The sequence below is a fragment of the Sturnus vulgaris genome, chromosome W (genome assembly GCF_052056855.1).
Source record: "Sturnus vulgaris isolate bStuVul1 chromosome W, bStuVul1.hap1, whole genome shotgun sequence".
Lineage (NCBI taxonomy): Eukaryota > Metazoa > Chordata > Aves > Passeriformes > Sturnidae > Sturnus > Sturnus vulgaris.
This window is the reverse complement of record NC_142282.1, coordinates 28,130,692-28,151,803: the sequence shown is the minus strand read 5'-3', so window position 1 is coordinate 28,151,803 and position 21,112 is coordinate 28,130,692. Positions and strand designations below refer to the sequence as shown.

The window sequence follows — 21,112 nt, the reverse complement described above, 5'->3', positions numbered from 1 at the left end:
AAGGTAGTTAGTTGGACAGTCCAAAAGGCTTACTGAATCCCCGCAATGGGACTTCCAGCCAGTTGTAGGCTCTCTAACTTTCGTGAAAGCCAAACGCTGGACGCCAACTGCAGTAAATCCGGGGACCCCCTCCTACTCCCGGGCTAACTCGGTTTCAGGAGAAGGCTCCTGGATCCCTGCATGAACGAGGTAAAAAATCAAAAGCGGCTCTTCTTCTCGGGATATGTTTCAAGATTTATTCTGGAGGGATTCCTGGAGAGCAAGAGAGTGAATACAAGAAACGCTCGAGTATTCAAACCTTGGCCACGGAGGAGGGGTTGGCTTCTGGCCAACCAGGAGAGGTCATAGGGGAAAGGGGAAGGGACCACACCATAAGACAAACCATAAAGGGGGGTTTGGAGAAAAAACATTGAATTACAACAGGTGACAAACTGTCCAAAACCACCATGCCCTGTGTCCCTGTGCTGTAGGTGGGAAGGAAGGAGGGTTGGGGAAAGAAAAGGTGGTTTTTTAAGGGCTTATTTTACTTCTCATTATCCTCCTCTGACTTTGTTAGTAATAAAATTCATTTTGTACTTTTAAGTTGAGCCTGTTTTGCCCTTGGAGTGTTTTCTTCCAGTCCTTATTTCAACTCATGAACCCTTCCTTACTTTTTCCTCTCCTCTCCCCAGCTGTGGCAGAGGAGGGTAAGTAAGCAGCTTTCCTGGGTGCCTGGCATTTGGCCAGTGTCAAACCACAACACCCGTGCTCTGTCAGTGAGCACAAATAGCTGGGACAGAGCGAGGCCAGGACAGCTGACCTGAACTGGCCAATGGAATATTCCATACTAGAGAGCATCATGCTCAATATATAAACTGGGAGGAGTTGGCCAGGAGGGGTCAATTGCTGCTTGTGAATAAAACTCAAGAAAAACCAGTGATGCAGAATTCTTCTGCCTCTTTTCGTTTTCTCCTTTTTTGTTGATATTATTAGTAGTAGTATTACTATATTTTACTTTAATTCAGTTATTAAACTGTTGTTATCTCAACCCACGGGTTTTACCTTTTTCCAGTTCTCTTTCCCATCCCACAAGTGATGCACAATATAATTACTCACCACCTGCTGACTGATGACCAGCCCATGTGGTGGTGCATTTCCCCCACATTTCCAGGACACACTGCAATCTGAGTAATGCTCATTAGGCCTTGGCCTTGACAAATAGCACCTGGGCTCAACTCCTCTTGAGCTTATCATAAACAGTCTGCTCATAGGAACTGCTGCTGTCTAAAGAGCATTGTTTTCCTTATGAACAGCCTTGGAAATTATTTTTCTTGCCTGAATAGCATAACATTCCTATTCTCACACTTTCAAAGAAAGTGCCAACCCAAATTGTGGCCAGGATAAAACATTGTTATCACTAAAGCCCACTCTCTTGCCACCCTATAAACAGCAGTCCAAAATGAGGCCCTTTGAGCTCTCCTGGACCACAGTCGGCTGCAACCAGCAATCTGCCTCTGAGTGGGGCCTCTCAGAGCCAGCAAACTCTCAGGTTTGCTATACTTGGAGGATTGCTGAACCACGATGAGTCCTAGGTTGATACCCTCATTCCTCGATCCCTGACCACCCGTAGGGAGATGCAAAGGCATCCAAAGTGAGTATTTCACTGACCTCTGAGGGGAGTTTTTCACAGGTACCTTGCTTGCACTGACTCTGGGTACATAAACGTGGATATGCTATAACAAATCTGGGAGAAATAATGCTTTCTTAGATGTTTAAGTATCTTAGATATCTCAGTAAGTTAGACCTGTAAGTAAGGTTAAGTTATAGTTATAAGCTAAGTTAAATGCTGCTAAGTGTTGTTATTTTGTTAAGTTGCTTCAAAGTCATAGGTTAAGTGCTGTTAAGTGTTATTCGTTTGTTAAATTGTTAAAGTTAAGCTATAATTTAAGCTTAAGTCATAAGTTAAGTTAGGTAGAAGTGTTGTTTCTTTGTTGAATTTTTAGGCTTAAGGTATAAGTACTGTTAAGTTTGAGAGCTGCTAAGCTTTTAGGCCATGTTCCTTTTTATCCTTGTTCTCAATATCCTTTTATCACACACCCACATCCACACCCACACACCCCTACATAGTTCTCAGGTCATTTCTGTTTTGATTGCCTGGATTTTATTTGGGTTTGTTGTTGCTTGTTTTTCCTTGGTGTGCCTTATCTCTCCTGTAAGTAGTAAATCTTGCCAACCAACTTTGTCATGCTGTCACTTAATATTAAATCTGCTTTTTGTTCATACCCTTGCCAATGATTTTTTAAAGTGATCTCAAACACTGGTCCCTAACAGTCCATCCCCAAGCAGCAATCCAAGAAAAGGGTCATGATCTACACATATTTGATCAAGAAAAGGAGAATGTTAATTAAAGATTTTCTTTGGATGACTTCTAGGATGATTTTAGATGATGGAAAACTATCCTTCACAGGAGGAAATTATTGACATGATGTGATACAAACAAGGACTGTAAAAAACCAAGAGCATTACTCTTGTGTTTTGGTACCATACCATGCTAATCTGTAGCAAAGTAGTATAATAGGAACCATTCTTTACTTGAAGAGCCTTTTCCTAATGTCCAATCTGAACGTTCCCGGATGCAACTTCATCACACTTCCTCGTGTGTTATTACTGGTCACCAGAGAAAGGTGATCAGCACCCTGTCCCTTTACTGCCCCTCTTGAGGAAGTTGTAGACTGGTCAGCCTTCAGCCTTCTTTAAACATCCCAGGACACAGTTGGCCCTTTTTTCTGCCAGGGCACACTGTTGACTCATTGACTTGCCATAAAGCCAAACCTCCAGATCTCTTTCCACAGGGCTGCTCTCCAGCATCTCATCCCCGAATTTGTATGTATAACCAGGATTACCCCATCCCAAGTGGAGAATCTGGCACTTGGTCTTGTTAAATTTAATATGACTGGTGATTGCCCATCTCTCTAGTCTATCTAGATCTCTCTGTAAGGTCTCTCTACCCTCAAGGGAGTCCACAGCTCCTCCTAGTTTAGTATCATCTCAAGTTTGCTTAATATACATTCGATTCCTGCAACTGGATAGTTTATAAAAACATTGAAGAGCACTGGCCCTAAAACTGAGCCCTGGGGGATCCCACTGATGACTGACTGCCAGCCTGATATGAGTCTAGGTCTGGCTGAGTTGGAGTTCATTTTCCCATAGCAGACTTCACAGTGCTGTGCTTTGCATTGGTTGCTAGAAGGGTGTTGGTAACATACCAGTGTTTTGGCTACTGCTGAGCAGCACTGGCAGTGTTAACACTGTCTCTCCAACATTCCACCCTGTAAGAGACACCCCCAACAGTAGGCTAGGGGTAGGCAAGATCCTGAGATAGGACATAAACAAGGCAGCTGAGGCAACTGTTATAAATGGAGTGAGAGAGCTTAGACAAGTCCTGGCTTTGACTCAGATTTCTGACAGTAGCTCTGTTTGAGGCGGCCTGCACCCTAAATGATTCTTGCTCCCAAGTTCTTAAGAATGGCTGATTAAGTCTATTACAAAATGAATTATTTGTTGAATAGACACAAGATTAGCAGACAGAAGACTTTAAACAGACTACTTACTTCACAGGATAAAACAAAAAGAACTACTAGTAGATAAAAATAACAGTGCATAATAAAAAGGTGCCTATATTACAGCTAGTGAAGAAATAGTATAGGTTAGGAATGATACGCGGGAAAGGCTCTATAACTCATAAGAAATGAGAGTTATAAAGTAGGTATGCATTTATTCAGAGCTGAGGTGCACGGTGATAATTCTTCCTAAAGCATGCACACCGAAACTTCAAACTACTGTTCTATTTATTCCCTAAAAGCCTAGGATTACACAATACCCCTAATACATATTCATGTCTTAGCCCCGCCTAGTCCCGCCTACCCTCGTTTTGTATTCAAATGAACCAAAAAGTCCTCTTGCACTTGCGCTTCCCCAATTCAGGGTTCGTCAGGGGTCTCTGATGAAGGCTTCCAAACTCTTCATCGCACTTGAACTTTTCAACTTTGTCTTTGGAGCATGCGTCTTAGTCATTTGGGCACATTCCAGACCTTGAGATTAGTTCTTGCTGGTTTAGGGTTTTGGATTTATCACTTATCACTGGTAGCCTTGCACCCCTCACCCTGTTTGCAAGTCCTGGCTCCATTTATCACAAAGCAGTCTGCCTCTCCTCCCGATTTTTGCAAGCATAGTAAATGTCAGGCATTCCTCATTGCCTTGGTTTTTGATTAACTATTCCTTACTTTTCAATTCCCTGTCTCATTTCCCCTCTTTTCTGGAAAATTTAAAGTAAATTTTATTACTTGCTATAAGGATTCTGTACCTAGCCAATTGTTACAATAGGTGTCTCTCAATGCCTTTCCATGAACTTTTGACAATGATGTTAAAATTGCTATGCATTTCAACATTTTCTAATTCTATAAAGCTTATACTAATTAAAACCAATATTACAATTATACAAACAGAACAGTTGTCTTAATTAAATTCTTAAAAGTTCTTGATTGAAATGTACTTATTTTGCTCGGGTGAATTTTAGTTTATCATCACCTGGTGGTACTTTTTAGGGAGCTTTGGGAGCTTTTTTCACTCGAGTGTGGTGTGTCTAAGCACTTTGTTCTTTGATCTTAATTGCAGTAAAGGTGGTGAGAAGTACTTGGTATGTTTTTTCCCACTGTGGTTTTAAGGTTTTTTTGCAAGAGACTTAACATATACATAATTTTAGGCTGTATGCTATGCACTGGTCCATCAAGCCCTCCACTTTGAGTTCTAGCTACATGATTTTCTATTTTTCTAAGTTGTTTACTTAAAGCCACCATATATGCAGTTAGCATTTCTTCCCCTGCCTGGGTAGACATTCCTTTTTGGTCTCCATATGGTCTCCCATACAGCATCTTAAAATGGCTTAACTTTTCTTTGGTTCTAGGTTTAGTCCGAATCTGCAGCAGTGCCAGAGGGAGAGGAGAGCTTGGGGCCAGGGCAAGTTAGCTTCCTGCCCTAGCCTTACAATTTGTTGTTTGATTAAATAATTCATTTTCTCCACTTGGCCACTTGACTGAGGGTGATATGGGGTGTGGTGTTTTTAATTTATGCCCAAATGTTGTGAGAGGAATGTTAAATTTGTCTTTACAAATGAGTTGTGGATCAGCCTATAGATAAGGCTAGCACTGAGAGATAAAAGAAACAATGGGATGGATTCCACTGATTGATGAATGGAAAGAGATATTTGCCTTTACAAACAAACTGTAGGGCTGCTGATAAATGAAATTGGATATCGAAAGATGAAAGAAGCAACGGGGGGAAAACTATGAATTCTATAAGAATTAAAAATTAAAAGGGAGGGTTATACATTAGAGGGGAATTTCAGGTATCAGGCGTTCTGGGAAGTCTGTGCCTCTCAAGTACCTAAGCCAATGGGGAAAGAGAGAGGGAAATGCGGCCGGGAAAATAGGATAAAAAGGAGGCTGCGTCCTCCGAAAATTTGAGAGATCCCAGGGGAATGTCCCATGGCCTCTCCCTTTATTCGAATAAAGCAAAAAGGACTCCTCTGTCTCCTTTTTGGACATAAACCTCTGGTGTTTGTGGATTAATTTTCCTGACAATTTGGGGGCTCGTCCGGGATCTTTCCACCGTCCGGGGCGGCGGGCGGCGAGCGGAGCTGAAGGCGCGCCTCACCCAGTTTCGGTGATCAGCTCCCCTTGGTGCCGGCTGGCACCGGGCGATTGATTGGGTTCCCGAGACTGTCCAGGAGACAGACGAGTGGCGGACCAGGGGGGTCCGTGAAGAGTCCGCAGGGAAGGACCACTGAAAATCTCACCGGTGAGTAAAATGGGATCTTCGGGGAGCAAACCTGGGAGGGCACCAATGGAGGGTAGCACAGGTAAACCTGGGAGGGCACCCATGGAGGGTAGCACAGGTAAAACGGGGCACCCAGAGAGGGTTGGAAAGGTAAAGCCGCGAAGGGGCCCCGGCAAATGGGATGACGATCCCATAATACCCCCGGAGAGTCCCTTGGGGAGAATGCTGAGGTCTTGGGACAGATTGTATATTCACCCAGAAGTAACTATGGAAATGATGGTAAAATATTGTTATTTTGTGTGGCCAGAGTATAAGCTGGCAAGGGGACTTATATGGCCACCTTATGGAACAGATAAAATTCATTTGTGTAGAATTTTGTGGAGGTATCTAGAGGAGAATTGGAAAGGATGGATTGAAAGGGAATGTGGATTAATATGGGTCAGACAAGAAACAAGAGTAATTTATGTGTTAAGAAAAAAAGGAGAAGAGGAAAAAGAGGAGGAAGAGGAAAGTGGTGAGGATTGGGATGTTTTTCAGCACCTTCCCCCGTCTTGTCCTCCAGTGTTGCCAGCTGCAGGTCGTCTGTATCCTCAACTTTCAGAGCAGGGGGATCAGGAAAATGTTATTCCTACAGCCCCACCTGAAAAGGATAATGGTGTAGGGGGAGGGGAGCAGCATGTTGTATCACCCCCCAGAACTAGAAGAGGAACTCAGTTTAGGGCATCAGAAGTCCCCCAAGAGACAGGGGTACACCAGATGCCACTCCGTCAAGTTCCTTTGGGGGGTCAAGGGGGAGGATTTGGGTTTGTAATTGTACCACTCACTACCCAGGATATAAGAGGGTTGAAAAAAGAATTACCCCCATATTTGGATGATCCCATAGGGGTGGGGGAAAAGATAGAGGAATATTTGGGAAATGCGGATTATACATGGAAGGATTGGGATTTTCTTTTGGGAATTTTGTTTGGGTCATCAGAGAAACGAATGATTTTGCAGAAAGCTCGGCAGCTGTGGGAGGATGAACACCCACAAGCAGCAGGGGGGGCTGGACCCAATGCACCTACGGTGGATGATGCCATCCCCCAGGCAGACCCCCAGTGGGACCCAAATAACCAGGCCAGTCTGGCTCGCCTTCGCGATTACCGTGCTTATTTGATCAGGGCAATCAAGTCAGCGGCTCCCAGAACTAACAACATAGCTAAGGCTATGTCGTTAGAGCAGGAGAAACAGGAAAGCCCCTCTCATTGGTTGGAGAGGATTAGGGATGCCTTGAGGAAGCACGGGGGGATGGATCCTGAAGGGCCAGCCTTTAACACATTGCTTAAAGTACAATTTGTTACTAAAGCCTGGCCTGATATACGGAAAGGAGTACAGAAAGATGAGGAGTGGCAGAATAAGCCTCTAGAGGAATTGGTTAGAAAAACACAACAGATATATGTAAGAAGGGATGAGGAAAAGGCAAAAGCTAAAGCAAAGATGATGGCAGAGTTTTTGCAGCCCCAGAGGAGTAAACCGCAGGGTCCAACGGGTCCCCAGCGACAGAGGGGACGGGGTCGGCCACAAGGAAGTGGCAGAGGGATTCCCTCCTCGGCAGGGGACAGCCGACCCAAACAGCGGCTGGGGAAGAACCAGTGTGCTATCTGCAGGTCAGAAGGGCATTGGAAAAACGAGTGTCCGCAGAAACAACTGGACCCTCAGGAGGAGGAAGTCCAGAGGATAATGGAAATGGATTGTTAGGGGTGTCAGGGGCTCCTATTATACCAAGGACCCACCACTCAGGAGCCCTTGATAACTTTTAAGGTGGGTCCGGATCGAGAGGAGGTGTGTTTTTTGGTAGACACGGGGGCCTCTCGGTCCACCTTAAATTTTATACCTAAGGGGGGGGAAATTGTCAAAAAGATCCTTGGTTATTCAAGGAGTAAGCGGGAAGGATGAGCGAGTGCATTTTATTCAACCGCTGTTAATAGATGTGGGGGACAGATTTGAACTGCATGAATTCTTGTTTGTTCCTAATTGTGATTGTAATTTACTGGGAAGAGATTTGATGGCTAGAATGGGAATGCAAATTAGCATTGTAAGAAGTGACACGGAGTCCGAAACTGTGATATCTTTGTGTAAAATGTCTGAAAAGGCTTATGCTAAAATAAATCCGGAAGTATGGGCAGCTCCAGGGAAATATGGGAAACTGGACATAGAGCCTCTCCAAATTACTTTGAAGCAACCAGGACAAGTGGTGTCTAAAAAGCAATACCCTCTTTCAAGGGAGGGAAAGAAGGGGTTACAGCCTGTTATTGAGTCCCTGCTAAAAGCAGGTCTTTTAGAGCCGTGTATGTCTCCCTATAACACTCCTATCCTGCCGGTTAAGAAACCAGATGGAACCTACAGAATGGTGCAGGATTTAAGAATAATAAATGAGATTGTCAAACCAAGGCATCCCACAGTTCCAGATCCATACACAATCCTAAATCAAATCCCTTCTTCACATCAGTATTATTCTGTACTGGATTTGAAGGATGCTTTCTGGGGGTGTCCAATCACAGAAGATAGTAAACAGTATTTTGCTTTTGAGTGGGAACAGGAGGAAGGAGGGAAAATGATAAAACAACAATTGACATGGACAGTACTCCCTCAAGGATATACAGAGTCACCAGTTCTGTTTGGGCAAGCTTTGCAGAAAATATTAAGAGAGTTTACTCCACCCTTAGGAGTCAAGTTGTTGCAGTATGTAGATGATTTGCTCTTATCAGGGGAACAGGAAAAGGTGGTTGAAGAGGCTACTGTAAAGCTGCTTAATTTTCTTCCAAAAAAGGGACTTAGAGTATCCAAAAAGAAAGCACAGTTAGTAGAAAAGAAGGTCAAATATTTGGGACACATTCTGTCCGAAGGGTTACGGTGTATTGATCCAGAAAGGATACAAGGGATTTTACAGGTACCATTACCCCAGACTAAAAAGGAGTTACGGCAGTTTTTAGGGTTGGTGGGGTACTGTAGAGCATGGATCGAGGATTTTTCTGTGGTGGCCAGACCTTTATATAACTTTTTAACTCAAAACAGTCCTAATGTTGTGGTATGGACACCAGAAGGAGAGAAAAGCTTTAAGAAATTAAAAGACAAATTGGTTAAGGCCCCAGTCTTGGCTCTTCCAGACGCAGAAAAAGAATTTCAGCTATATGTGGATGTCAAACAGGGTCATGCTAAAGGAATTTTGGTACAAGAGCATGGGGGAACACGAAGGCCTGTTGCCTATTTTTCTAAGTTGTTAGACCCGGTGGCCAGAGGCTGGCCCCATTGTCTGCAGAACTGTGCAGCCACAGCTCTGATGGTGGCTGAGGCCCGAAAGCTGACAAGGGGAGGGTATCTCATTGTTAAAGTCCCACATCAGATTAAAGCTTTGTTAACTGAGAGAGCCTCTAAGTGGATGACGAGTGCTCGATTATTACAGTATGAATCTTGTTTAATGGAACAGGAGGATTTAGAATTTAAAGGTGGGGAAATTTTTAATCCAGCCTCTTATTTAAATGGCCCTGGAGAAAAGGGGGGCCAGGAAGAAATCCATGATTGTATCCAGGTTATAGACCTCCAGACACGGGCTAGGGAAGATCTACGGGATATTCCCTGGCCTGAGGGAGAGAATGTGTTCATTGATGGGTCCTCCAAGGTGGTAGAAGGGAAACGATTTACAGGATACTCTATCGTGAATGGGAAGCAATTAAGGGAAGGGGGGAGGTTACCAGCCACTTGGTCAGCTCAGACAGCAGAGCTGTACGCGCTTGTGAGAGCCTGTGAATTATACCAGGACAAGACAGTAAATATATTTACTGATTCTAAATATGCATATGGGGTAATACATGCATTTGGAAAACTATGGGAAGAAAGAGGTTTATTAAGCTGCAGAGGAAAGACATTAGCTCACGAGAACTTAATCTCTCGCCTATTGGAGGCAGTGAATTTACCAAAAACGGTGGCGATAATCCACATTAAGGGGCATCAGGCAGGATGGTCGGAGGAGGCAATAGGAAACCGACTGGCTGATGAAGAAGCTCGCAAAGCTGCATTGTTGCCAGAAGTCTCTAAGATCCTGCCTATGCTCCCAGTAACTGCACCGCTGCCAGAGAAACTCTCTTTTCCACCAGAGGAACTTGAGATAATTAAAAAGAGTGGGGCAGAGAAAAGAGAAAATAATTGGTTTACAAAGGATGGTAAGCAGTGGATACCAAAAGCTCTAGCCTTACAATTGTTAAAACAGCTTCATGAAGGGAGTCATTGGGGCTCCCGAGGACTGGCAGAAGCCTTCCTCAAAATGTACGCTGCTGTTGGTCTCTTTAGCCTGGCAAAGCGAGCCACTGAAGGCTGTTTGACTTGTGCTAAAACCAACAACAAAGTTACAAAGAAACTGGCCAGGGGAGGGAGGCGTTGGGCAGTACGTCCCTTCCAGAGATGCCAGGTGGATTTTACTGAAATGCCTCGAGTGGCAAGATTTAAATATCTTCTGGTAATAGTATGTCAATTAACCGGGTGGCCAGAAGCATTTCCAACTGTGTCAGCAACTACAGGATCAGTTGTTAAAATATTTTTGGAACAAATAATTCCAAGATATGGGATGGTGGAAGCAATAGATTCAGATAGGGGAACTCATTTTACAGGAAAAATTCTTCAAGGAGTTATGACTGCTTTAGGGATACAGTGGAACCTCCATACCCCCTGGCATCCACAAAGTTCAGGCCAGGTTGAGAGAATGAATGGAGAAATAAAGAAACATCTCCTAAAGCTGGTGATAGAAACTAAAATGCCATGGGTACGGCTCCTGCCCCTGGCTTTAGCAAGGATAAGAGCCAGACCCAGGGGAGATATTCAGTTATCTCCCTTTGAATTGATGTTTGGAATTCCTTACCCTTGTAATTCTCAGCCTAGTGGGGGGATAGAGATAAGTGATGTGTATTTAAAACAATATGTGGCTCGGATACTGTCTCTTGTGAAATCTCTTCGACAGGAAGCTCAGCTGGCACAGACCCTGCCTTTGGACTTTGCTGTTCACAACATCCAACCGGGAGACTGGGTCCTAGTTAAGGAGTGGAAAGAAGCACCACTGGTGGCGAAGTGGCGTGGACCTTTCCAGGTGTTGCTGACCACAGAAACAGCCGTCAAGACAGCTGAACACGGGTGGACCCATCACACTCGGGTCAAGGTCTCTGCAGCCCCAGAGATTTGGACATCTCAGCTGGAGGAGAAGGACGGGAAGCCGCGACTGACACTCCGCAGGAGTGGACTGGAGCAGTAACCAGTGCGTCGACATCGGGGGAAGCCTCGTGTGCCCACCCACAGAGTGCCTGCTGAAATAGTCTGTGTGGGCATCCCTCCTCTCAGATCTCCAGGCATTGGGGGCCAACCCTTGCTGTCATTGTTTTCTTTATGTTAAGCCGTTTCTGTGCCTTCGCTCGCCACAGGTGGTGTGAAAGACAAAGTGAAAGTAAAAATTAAGTTAGGAAATTAGATTACACAATCAGAATGTTTCTCTTAATAATGTTACCTTTATATTATCAGTTAGGTTGGGGCCAAGAATGGGAAAATAATTTTTTGACCTTAGGAGAAGAAGTAGCAAAAACCTTTAACCTTAGCAATTGTTGGGTCTGTGGAGGGCCAGGGGGATCTGAAAACTGGCCATGGGTGGCCAGCCCAGTTGAACCTAAATGGTGGATTAGCACCCTGAGTGAGGTCCGTAATGGAACAGGATTTTGGGAGGAAGAAGGAAGTCCATGGCGGCTTCATTCTTCTGAAAGAGGCACTTACTGTCTAAATAGGACAGGAAGCATAAACATGGGAAAAAGCGTTTGTGACTGGACTTTATCTTTGGGTTTAGATTGTTGGACCCCCAACTGCCTTCCTTATGATTGTTCCAGATATCAAGGCAGATGGAATCAAACGCATGTTAAGCTCACAAATGGTAGCTGGGTAAAGTGCTCCTATCATAATTACCAGAAAGATTTAAAAGGCTGTAAAGCAGTGGGGAAGGATAAGTTTTTTGACCCCTTATTTTTAAGCTGTCCCCGAGATAATTCCACAAGTAGCACACATGTTATCCGTGACTACCAGTGGAAATGGCAACATCGAAATGGAACTCGAACCCTTTTTAATAGGTTCTGGTCCAAATCTAACAAAACAGATCTGGGATGTAATTGCAGGTGGAAACCTCATGTGGGAGCTTGGAAATGCAACTACTGTGATTCTTATGGTGGGGCGACCATTGTTGGGGGACCACTGGGCCCAGGGAGTAAGCTGTATTTTGACTCTCCAATTGACCATGAAAATTGGGAAGGTCCCTTTGCCAATGGGACCTGGGCTTTAAAGGGGCATTACTGGATTTGTGGCCAACATGCATATCGCAGGTTACCCCCAAACTGGTCAGGAATATGTTATGTGGGGTATATCAGACCACTGTTCTTTCTGCTACCACAGGTTCAGGGAAATCACTTAGGAATCAAGGTATATGATGATCTAATTAGAGAAAAGCGGTCAATTGATGTATCCCTGGCTGGAGGGAGCACCCAAAGATGGGGTGATGATGAATGGCCACCTGAACGAATCATACAACACTACGGACCAGCCACTTGGAATCCTAATGAATTAATATCAGGTGCCAGAGAACCCATTTATAATCTAAACCGGATAATTAGGTTACAAGCTGTCTTTGAAATAGTAAGTAACCAGACAGCTACAGCTCTTGACCTTCTTGCTGACCAGGCTACTCAGATGAGAACTGCAATATTTCAACACCGGATGGTATTAGACTATTTATTAGCAGAAGAAGGGGGAGTGTGTGGCAAATTTAACGACTCAAACTGCTGTTTGCAAACAGATGACAATGGAAAGGTCGTGAAGCAAATAGCAAAAGAAATAAGAAAATTAGCTCATGTGCCAGTCCAAACATGGAAAGGATGGGAATGGGACATGTTTTCTTGGCTACCTGGTGGACTATGGGTTAAACAACTACTTTTTTTCCTCTTATGTGCTGTAGCAACTCTAATATTTTTACCATGCATGATCCCTTGCTTAGTACAACTTATTCAACATGTGATCAAAGGGATGCAGGTAATAGCCACGCCTACTGATCCAGAGATGGTTACAAAAGGACAGAAATTGATGTCGCTCCAAATAATTACAAAACCAAAAAGAACTCAGGAACAAGAAATTAAGTCAATGATAGCTAAAGTTTGTAAAGACAATTATTAAACAAATAAAAGAGGAGGGATTGAGAGGAATGTTAAATTTGTCTTTACAAATGAGTTGTGGATCAGCCTATAGATAAGGCTAGCACTGAGAGATAAAAGAAACAATGGGATGGATTCCACTGATTGATGAATGGAAAGAGATATTTGCCTTTACAAACAAACTGTAGGGCTGCTGATAAATGAAATTGGATATCGAAAGATGAAAGAAGCAACGGGGGGAAAACTATGAATTCTATAAGAATTAAAAATTAAAAGGGAGGGTTATACATTAGAGGGGAATTTCAGGTATCAGGCGTTCTGGGAAGTCTGTGCCTCTCAAGTACCTAAGCCAATGGGGAAAGAGAGAGGGAAATGCGGCCGGGAAAATAGGATAAAAAGGAGGCTGCGTCCTCCGAAAATTTGAGAGATCCCAGGGGAATGTCCCATGGCCTCTCCCTTTATTCGAATAAAGCAAAAAGGACTCCTCTGTCTCCTTTTTGGACATAAACCTCTGGTGTTTGTGGATTAATTTTCCTGACAGTTGGCTTGTTTGTTGCACTATTTTTGAGATAAAATGTGACCCTCTATCTGAGGATATGATAGTTGCAATTTTGAAGTGTGGTATTATCTTCTGTAACAGTACCTTTTTTACTTCTTGAGCTTTTGCAGTTTTGGTGAAGAAAGCCTCTGGCCATTCTGAAAAGGTATTTGTTGGCACTAGTAAATATTGATACCCCTCCTTTTCTTAGAAGTTTTGAAAAATCAATTTGCCCTTGTTGCCCAGGCCCGTGGCCTTTTCCAATTTTGCTAAGTTTTGGTTTGGGGATGTTTTTGGGTTTAGTCTGGAGGCAAAGATCACACTGCCGGGTCACTTGAGTGACAGTGGCATATAATTTTTGAGCAACAATTATTTCAATTAAGTAGTTATACAAGGCCTCTATTCCTCAGTGTGTTTTTTGGTGTTTTTCCTTTAATAGTGACCACAATAAATTAGAGGAGATGACTAGCCTCCTTTTTCTTTTTTTAGTAACAGCCCATCCCTCTTGGTTATATTTTCCTCTTTGACTTTTAATTAGTTCTCTATCCTCTTTATTATATACTGGTTTACCTTTAAGGGAAATTTGTCCAGTCAGAATTAAGGCTCCCTCAGCTGCTACCTCACCTTTTGTAGCTTCTTTTGCCTCTCTGTCCGCCAGCTCATTTCCTTCTTCTAATTTTGAGCTCATCTTCTGGTGTGCCTTAATATGCATGATTGCTACTTTTTCAGGTAGCTGAACCGCTTCTAGTAGTTGCATTATTTCCTGTGCATGTTTGATGTTTTTCTCTTGCGATTTCAACAGTCTTTTTTCCTTCTAAATGGCTCCATGTGCATGTACAACCCCAAATGCATATTTTGAATTTGTATAAATATTTATTTTTTTCTTTTGCTATTTCTAAGGCACGAGTTAGAGCAATTATTTCTGCTTTTTGTGCAGAGGTGCTTATTGGTAAAGGTTTAGACTTTATTACCTCTTTGCAGGTGGTACCTGCATACTCGGCATGTCGTTTTCCACTGATGACGTAGCTGCTTTCATTAGTGAACCAGGTTTTTGCATCATCAAGGGGAGTGTCCTTCAGGTCTGAGCGGCTGGAATAGGTGGCTTCGATAGTTTCCAGGTAGTCATGGTGTACTGGCTCCCCTTGGTTTCCACTGAGGAAAGAAGCTGGGTTGACAATGTTAGTTACCACTATTCTTACATCATCTTGTTCTGCTATAATGACTTGGTATTTTAGGAATTTTTGTGGGGAAAGCCAGTGGCCACCTTTCACTTCCAGCACTGCAGACACTCTGTGAGACACTAGCACAGTCATTTTTTGGCCCAAGGTGAATTTGCATGCTTCCAGGATGTTTAGCACAATTGCTGCTATGGCTCGGAGGCATCCCGGACAGCCCTTGGCTGTCATGTCTAGCTGCTTAGAAAAGTAAGCAACTGCCCTTCGAGATGGGCTCAGATCTTGGGCTAGTATTTCCAGGGCAATCCCTTGTTTTTCATGGGAAAATAGGAAGAATGGTTTACTTACATTTGGCAGTCCCAGAGTTGGGGCCGACATAAGAGCCTTCTTGAGTTGTTCGAAGGTTTGTGTGGCCTCTTTTGTGTTGTGTTGCGTTGTTTAATGTTAATTTTCCTTCTGTGTTGATGGTTCGTCCCAGTTTCTTTCCCCTAAGTTAAGTACATAATGGGTTTTCCCTTTCCCGCCTTTGTCCTAGTCAGTCATCCTAAACCCCTCCCCTTTATCTGGAACCTTCCCTGTCCCTCACCCTAAACCCTGCCCCACGGGATGTCAATCCTTTGTAGCCCCTCCCTTTGTTCTAGAAGTTTCTGTGTCAAGCATTCCCTTTTGTATCCATGATTGGTTATATTGTATGTATCCCCACCCTCGGTTTACCTTATTGGCTCAATGTACCCCTTTCCCCGCCTTCTGTACCTCCCCCCGTTAACCGTTATTGGCCAAAGTTTTGTGCCTTCCCCTTGCTCCTCCCCCGTACTTAAGCCTGTGTAGAACCCCTCAAACTGCCTTTTGCGGTTCCCTCTCCCAACCTCCTGACCTGTTACCTCTTCCTTCAATAAATCCCTTCCCGCAGAACCGTAAAAGGTCTCTCCTGCGCCTCTTTGTCCCTCCCTGACGACTCGCCCAGGCGTAGCTGTTGCTACACCTCTTCTGCGGCTCCCAGAGTGGTGCCAGGGAGGGGCCACTCAATGACGCAGGCTTCCCGGAACTAGCCAGTAGCCCAGGTGAGGTGGGCAGTGGGTGGAAGAAACGTCAGTGACCAACCCCTCCTTTGCTTCCATCTTGGAGCCATCCAGGCAGAGGCCACGACTGTGTTGCTAGGGTGTGGCTTTTATAGGCCTTTCATAGGCCTCACAATAAATACCCGTTTTATTCTCCTCAACACTGTGTGTAGCGTCTGTTCCAGCTCCTCAAGGCATCAGAGCTGGCGACCCAGGTGGGACAGTGAAGGCATCTGGAAAACCCCCTGGACTGAAGTTCTGCTAGCAGCCCCGAAAAGGCCCAGCAGAGGTCCAGAGGTGTCAGAGCCAAGAACCCTGGGGACAGAGGCACGTGAGTCACCAAATAAAAGGGTATTCTGTTTAGCATCTGGGTTAGGTGCTAGGAGGGTTTGTGGATTACAATTTTGTATATTCTAAATTTGTTTGGGGAACCTTAGAGTTCCAAGTAGAATTGTTTTGCTCTTTATCCCTCTTCTTAAGGAGCAGGTTTAAATTGCAGCACCTCTCCTCTAAAGCCAGAAGGTGGCATAGCATTTGCGCTGTGACTCTGAGGGTTGTGAGTTCTACCCCGAGTCTGTGTTTGTGTCTCTTACTCTTTATTTTTGGGCATCAGAATGGGTTGTGCATTTTCGGGTGAACATGATAATGGTAGTATTCCAAGGGATAGCCCCTTGGGGTTAATATTGAAAAACTGGGCGAATCTAATCGGGGAAGAGTCTATACTTTCAAAACCTAAGCTTATTAGACTCTCGGAGAAAATCTGGCCAACATATGAACTAGATAATGGAGAAACGTGGCCTAAAGTTGGGAGTTTAGATCGAAAATTAATATCAAGTTTAATATCCCGAATATGCGGAGATAGATTCTTTGAAGAATTAGAGTATGCTCGACTTTTTATGGTATTAGCATGTAAGCAGGACCAAGATAGAAAGAAAGAACATATATTAGTCTTAAAAAAAAAAAGAGTCACCTTTCAGTAGTATATATAAAAACCCAGAGGAGGCGGAGACAGATCTCGTTGCTTCTGCCATGAGGACAGGATCGGTCCCAGCCGCGCTGGGCGGGGGCCCAAGCCAGGGCGCAGGCTTCGGCCGCGGTGCAGCCTCAGGCCGGGGCGCGGGCTCAGGCCAGGGCACGGCCCCTCCTCTGGCACTGCCACAAAGGGGGGCTGGGGCCGACACATGTCAGGCGGGGCCCTGGTCAGTGAAGGAGGAGGAGGAAGGCGGGACGGGGCAGCAATGGACACTGCCCCCGCCGCCACCTCCGGCAGCAGCCCGAGGGGTGAGGAAGGGGGGAGGAGAGAGCCAGTGTGTGCAGCCTCCAGCACCCTCCCGAGGGGAGAGTCTGGGGGGCAGGGCCTTTTACAGGGAAGGCGGAGAGGGAACCTCCCATAGGGGGAGCGGCGCCTCCTCGGTTTTCAGGCCTGTGAGATACCATTGCAACACCGAAGGTCAAGGAGCTGCCTCGGAAGGTGAAATCATCAAAGATTGCAGACACACAGCCCGGCAGCGGAGTCACAACCGGTCTTGTATGATGCTTTCTAGTATTGGGACTAGCCGAGATAGACTCTTTGCTACAACAGTCAGACAGCTCTTACTCAAATGAGTCTGAGGAGGAAGAGGAGGATGAGGAAATGGACGAGATTATTGCTGCCTTAAACAGGCGGAGAAGGGGAAAGATAGCAAAAAAGGTCCTCAGAGAGCGTAGCCCAATTGCTCACCGCACTAGATCGAAAAGGGAGAGGGACAGAGAACCAGTTTTGCAAGCCCCTTTACGACAGGCAGTCGGTAATCAGGGGCCAGTATATGTGAAAGTACCATACTCCCTTATAGAGTTAGAACTGTGGAAAACTACCATAGGAAAATATAAAGAGAACCCAAATAAAGTGGCAAAATTGGTGGAACAGGCTATTAACTCACAAAACCCTGACTGGGAAGACCTGAACTCCATGTTAGATACATTACTCGATCCCACTGAGAGACACGTGGTTAATAAAGCCATCACAACCTCAGTGGAGGGGAACATAGCCAGTGGATTGCTTCAAGGCACTGTCACTCAGCTATTTCCCCTTGTGAATCCTGGGTGGGATCCAAATATACCAGAACATATGGCGAGGCTAAAACAATATCAAAGTCTTGTAGTATATAGGTTAAAACATGGTGTACCTAAAGCTATAAATTGATCAAAGCTTTATGAAGTAAGACAACATTATGATGAATCACCCACTGATTTTTGAACAGGTTAAGAGAAACTGCCATCAAATATACTGACCTAGACCCTGAATCAGCTGATGGTAAAGCACATCTGGTTTTGTTGTTTATGGGTCAGGCTTCAAATGATAAAAGAAGGAAGCTGCAGAAGGTAGAGGGGGTCCGAGATATGGAGAGACTGCTAGAGGTTGCCTGGAAAATGTTTCGAGATAGACGTTCAACTGAAAGAGTTAAATCTGTTAAATCCCAACCCAGTAAGAAGGCAACTCAGGAAAAGTCACCCAAAAAAACTTCCCCTACAGAGAAGGACCAGTGTGCATACTGTAGAAAGTGGGGACATTGGAAAAAGGATTGTCCAGTGTTAAAAGGAAAATCCTCAGTTCCCCAGCTCCCAATAGTACAAACCTCAAGTGGCTCAGGCTCCGAGTGATGGAGACCGAGGGCTCTTCCCCCAGCAGAGCGCTTGGTTATAACTAAGCTGGGGAAAGATGACATCGAGTTTTTGGTAGATACAGGAGCAGCATATTCTGTATTAAATACCTTAGAAGGGGAACTGAGTCACGACACTGTACATGTTGTTGGGGCGACTGGGGTAAGTGAAACACGGCCTTTCTTCCAACCTTTAAAATTGAAGTTGGGGAAGCATTGGGTAACCCATCAATTCCTTTATATGCCTAACTCCCCTAAACCATTGCTGGGGAGGGACCTACTGGAAAAATTGGAAGCAGAGATCAAATTCAAAAAGGGAAAGGGTGTACAGGTTGTGATTCCTGAATCTAAATTTGTCCAAGTTGCTGCACTTTTTATACAGGAAAAATGCAGTGAAATTCCTGCTGAAGTAGAAAATGTGGTAGATCCAATAGTGTGGACCAGTGATATCCCAGGAAGATCCAAACGGGCAGAACCAGTGAGTATTGCACTCAAACCAGGAGCTACACCGGTAAGGCAAAAACAATACCCTTTAAAATTAGAGAATCATAAGGGATTGGCACCTATAATTGAGAAATTTCTACAACATGGTTTGTTAGTACAGTGTGAGTCTAAATTCAATACCCCCATTTTAACTGTCAAAAAAGCAGACGGTAAGAGTTACCAATTAGTACAAGATTTAAGAGCAATCAGCAAAATTACAGAGGATATACACCCAGTAGTAGCCAATCCCTACACTCTCTTGACCACACTGACAGACGAGTTAGGGTGGTTTACTGTTATAGATCTGAAGGATGCCTTTTTCTGCATTCCTGTGCATAAAAACAGTCAAGACCTTTTTGCTTTTGAGTGGGAAAATCCCGAGACAGGGAGGAAATGTCAACTTACCTGGAGATTTTTACCCCAAGGTTTCAAGAACAGCCCTATCATATTTGGAAACCAACTAGCAAAGGAATTGGAAAATTGGAAAAGACAAGAGCCAGAGGGAGTTATTCTTCAATACATGGATGGCATCTTGATTGCAGCCAGGACCAGAGTTGACTGCATACGATTCACTGTAAGTTTATTAAATTTCTTGGGATTGAGTGGGTACAGAGTCTCTAAAGACAAAGTACAGATTGCTAAAGAAGCAGTAGTCTATTTGGGACTTGAGATCTTCCGTGGACACTGACAGCTTAGCAAGGAACGAAAAGAAGCTATCTGTCGACTCCCAGAACCCCATACTGTAAGAGAGATGCAAGCTTTCCTGGGAATGGCAGGTTGGTGTCGTTTGTGGATAGCAAATTATGGATTACTGGTAAAACCCTTATATGGGGCATTAAAAGCAGCCGAGAAAGGAATTATCCCATGGACTGAACATGCTAGAGCAGCTTTTAAACAGCTGCAACACTCTCTAATGTCAGCTCCAGCACTGGGACTGCCAGATCTAACAAAACCTTTTGAACTTTTTACATATGATTGACAGAGTATGGCTCTGGGGGTACTAGCACAGCGTCTAGGGAACCAGCAGAGGGCTGTGGCCTATTTTTCCAAACAGCTAGACAGTGTTGCCCAAGGTTGGCCGGAGTGCCTAAAGGCAGTGACAGCCACTGTCATTTTGATCCAGGAGGCCTGAAAACTCACGCTTGGGAGACACATTGTAGTGTATGTACCCCATGCAGTAGCATCTGTCCTTGAGCAAAAGGGGGGACATTGACTGTCCAGCAACTGGATGCTGAAATACCAATCACTGCTATTAAAACAGGATGATGTTACCCTGAAAACGACTTCTGTTGTTAACCCTGCCATGTTTCTGTCCTCCATCTCAATTTACAATGAGCCAGAGCATGACTGCTTGCAAATAATTGAAGAGGTCTATTCCAGCCGACCAGATCTGAGAGAGGGGAAAAAAGGTAAATATATGGACTGACTCTAAGTATGCATTTAGTGTTGTCCATGCCCATGGAGCCATCTGGAAGGAGAGAGGACTCTTGAACGCTCAAGGTAATCAGATCAAGCATGCTGAGCAAATCCTTGCCCTCTTAGAGAGCATTAAAAAACCTGCAAAAGTAGCTGTTCTACATTGTAGAAGTCACCAAAAGGGAAAATCCACTCCAGAATTGGGAAACTGCTTTGCTGATAAAACGGCAAGAAGGATTGCAGAAAAAGGTATTCTTGCAGTGGTTCCACAGAAAGAGATTGATTTGTCATGGTACACCCCGAAATATGACCAAGTGGACCACAAACTAATAAAATTTCTCAAGGCTGAAATTACAGAGAGTGGATGGGCTGTTATACCAATGTTGGGGGTTGAATGCTTCGTTTTTCTTTCTGTGGAATTTCTCCCATTGTTATGCTAAGTAATTGTGGCTACACCCTAAAACGACAGATAATGTTCTCTCGTAGGGGGGTGGCTGGAGGGGGAGGGGGGGGGAACCGGAAAAGGAAAGGTGGGATAGGGGGGTCTGGAGCGGTCCTCGCTCTCTCGCTTGGCTCCTGGAGTGGGAAGACAACCTGGGCTCTGCTCTGGCATCTTCCCCTGTCATCCCAGCGCTGAGATCCACGCTCCCTGCCTTTGGACATCGCTCCGCTGCTCTCCCAGCTCACCCTACTACCTCCGGACACTCTGCTGAGCACCACGACCGACACCGTGAGGGGGAGTAACTTTCCCCATCCCCTCTCTCTCCCCTGGGCCGCGGCCGCC

The 21,112-nt window shown here is 44.7% G+C and overlaps 2 long non-coding RNA genes across 4 annotated transcripts; one reads left to right on the top strand and one right to left on the bottom strand.

Moving 5' to 3' along the window:
• Window positions 1-50: 50 nt before the first annotated feature.
• On the top strand, window positions 51-20,808 carry LOC148220077 (uncharacterized). 3 transcript variants are annotated; one of them, XR_015798838.1, is made up of 5 exons: window positions 51-189; window positions 10,805-15,793; window positions 15,964-16,121; window positions 18,812-18,907; window positions 19,338-20,808. It is a non-coding gene; the product is annotated as an uncharacterized LOC148220077 (long non-coding RNA). The 3 variants fall into 3 exon arrangements; XR_015798837.1 differs by having other exon boundaries at window positions 15,976-16,121; window positions 18,812-20,808; XR_015798836.1 differs by having other exon boundaries at window positions 18,812-20,808.
• Window positions 14,602-16,897, bottom strand: LOC148220078 (uncharacterized). The gene is made up of 3 exons (XR_015798842.1): window positions 16,761-16,897; window positions 15,081-15,220; window positions 14,602-14,722 (listed from the first exon to the last, which is right to left on the bottom strand). It is a non-coding gene; the product is annotated as an uncharacterized LOC148220078 (long non-coding RNA).
• Window positions 20,809-21,112: the final 304 nt, after the last annotated feature.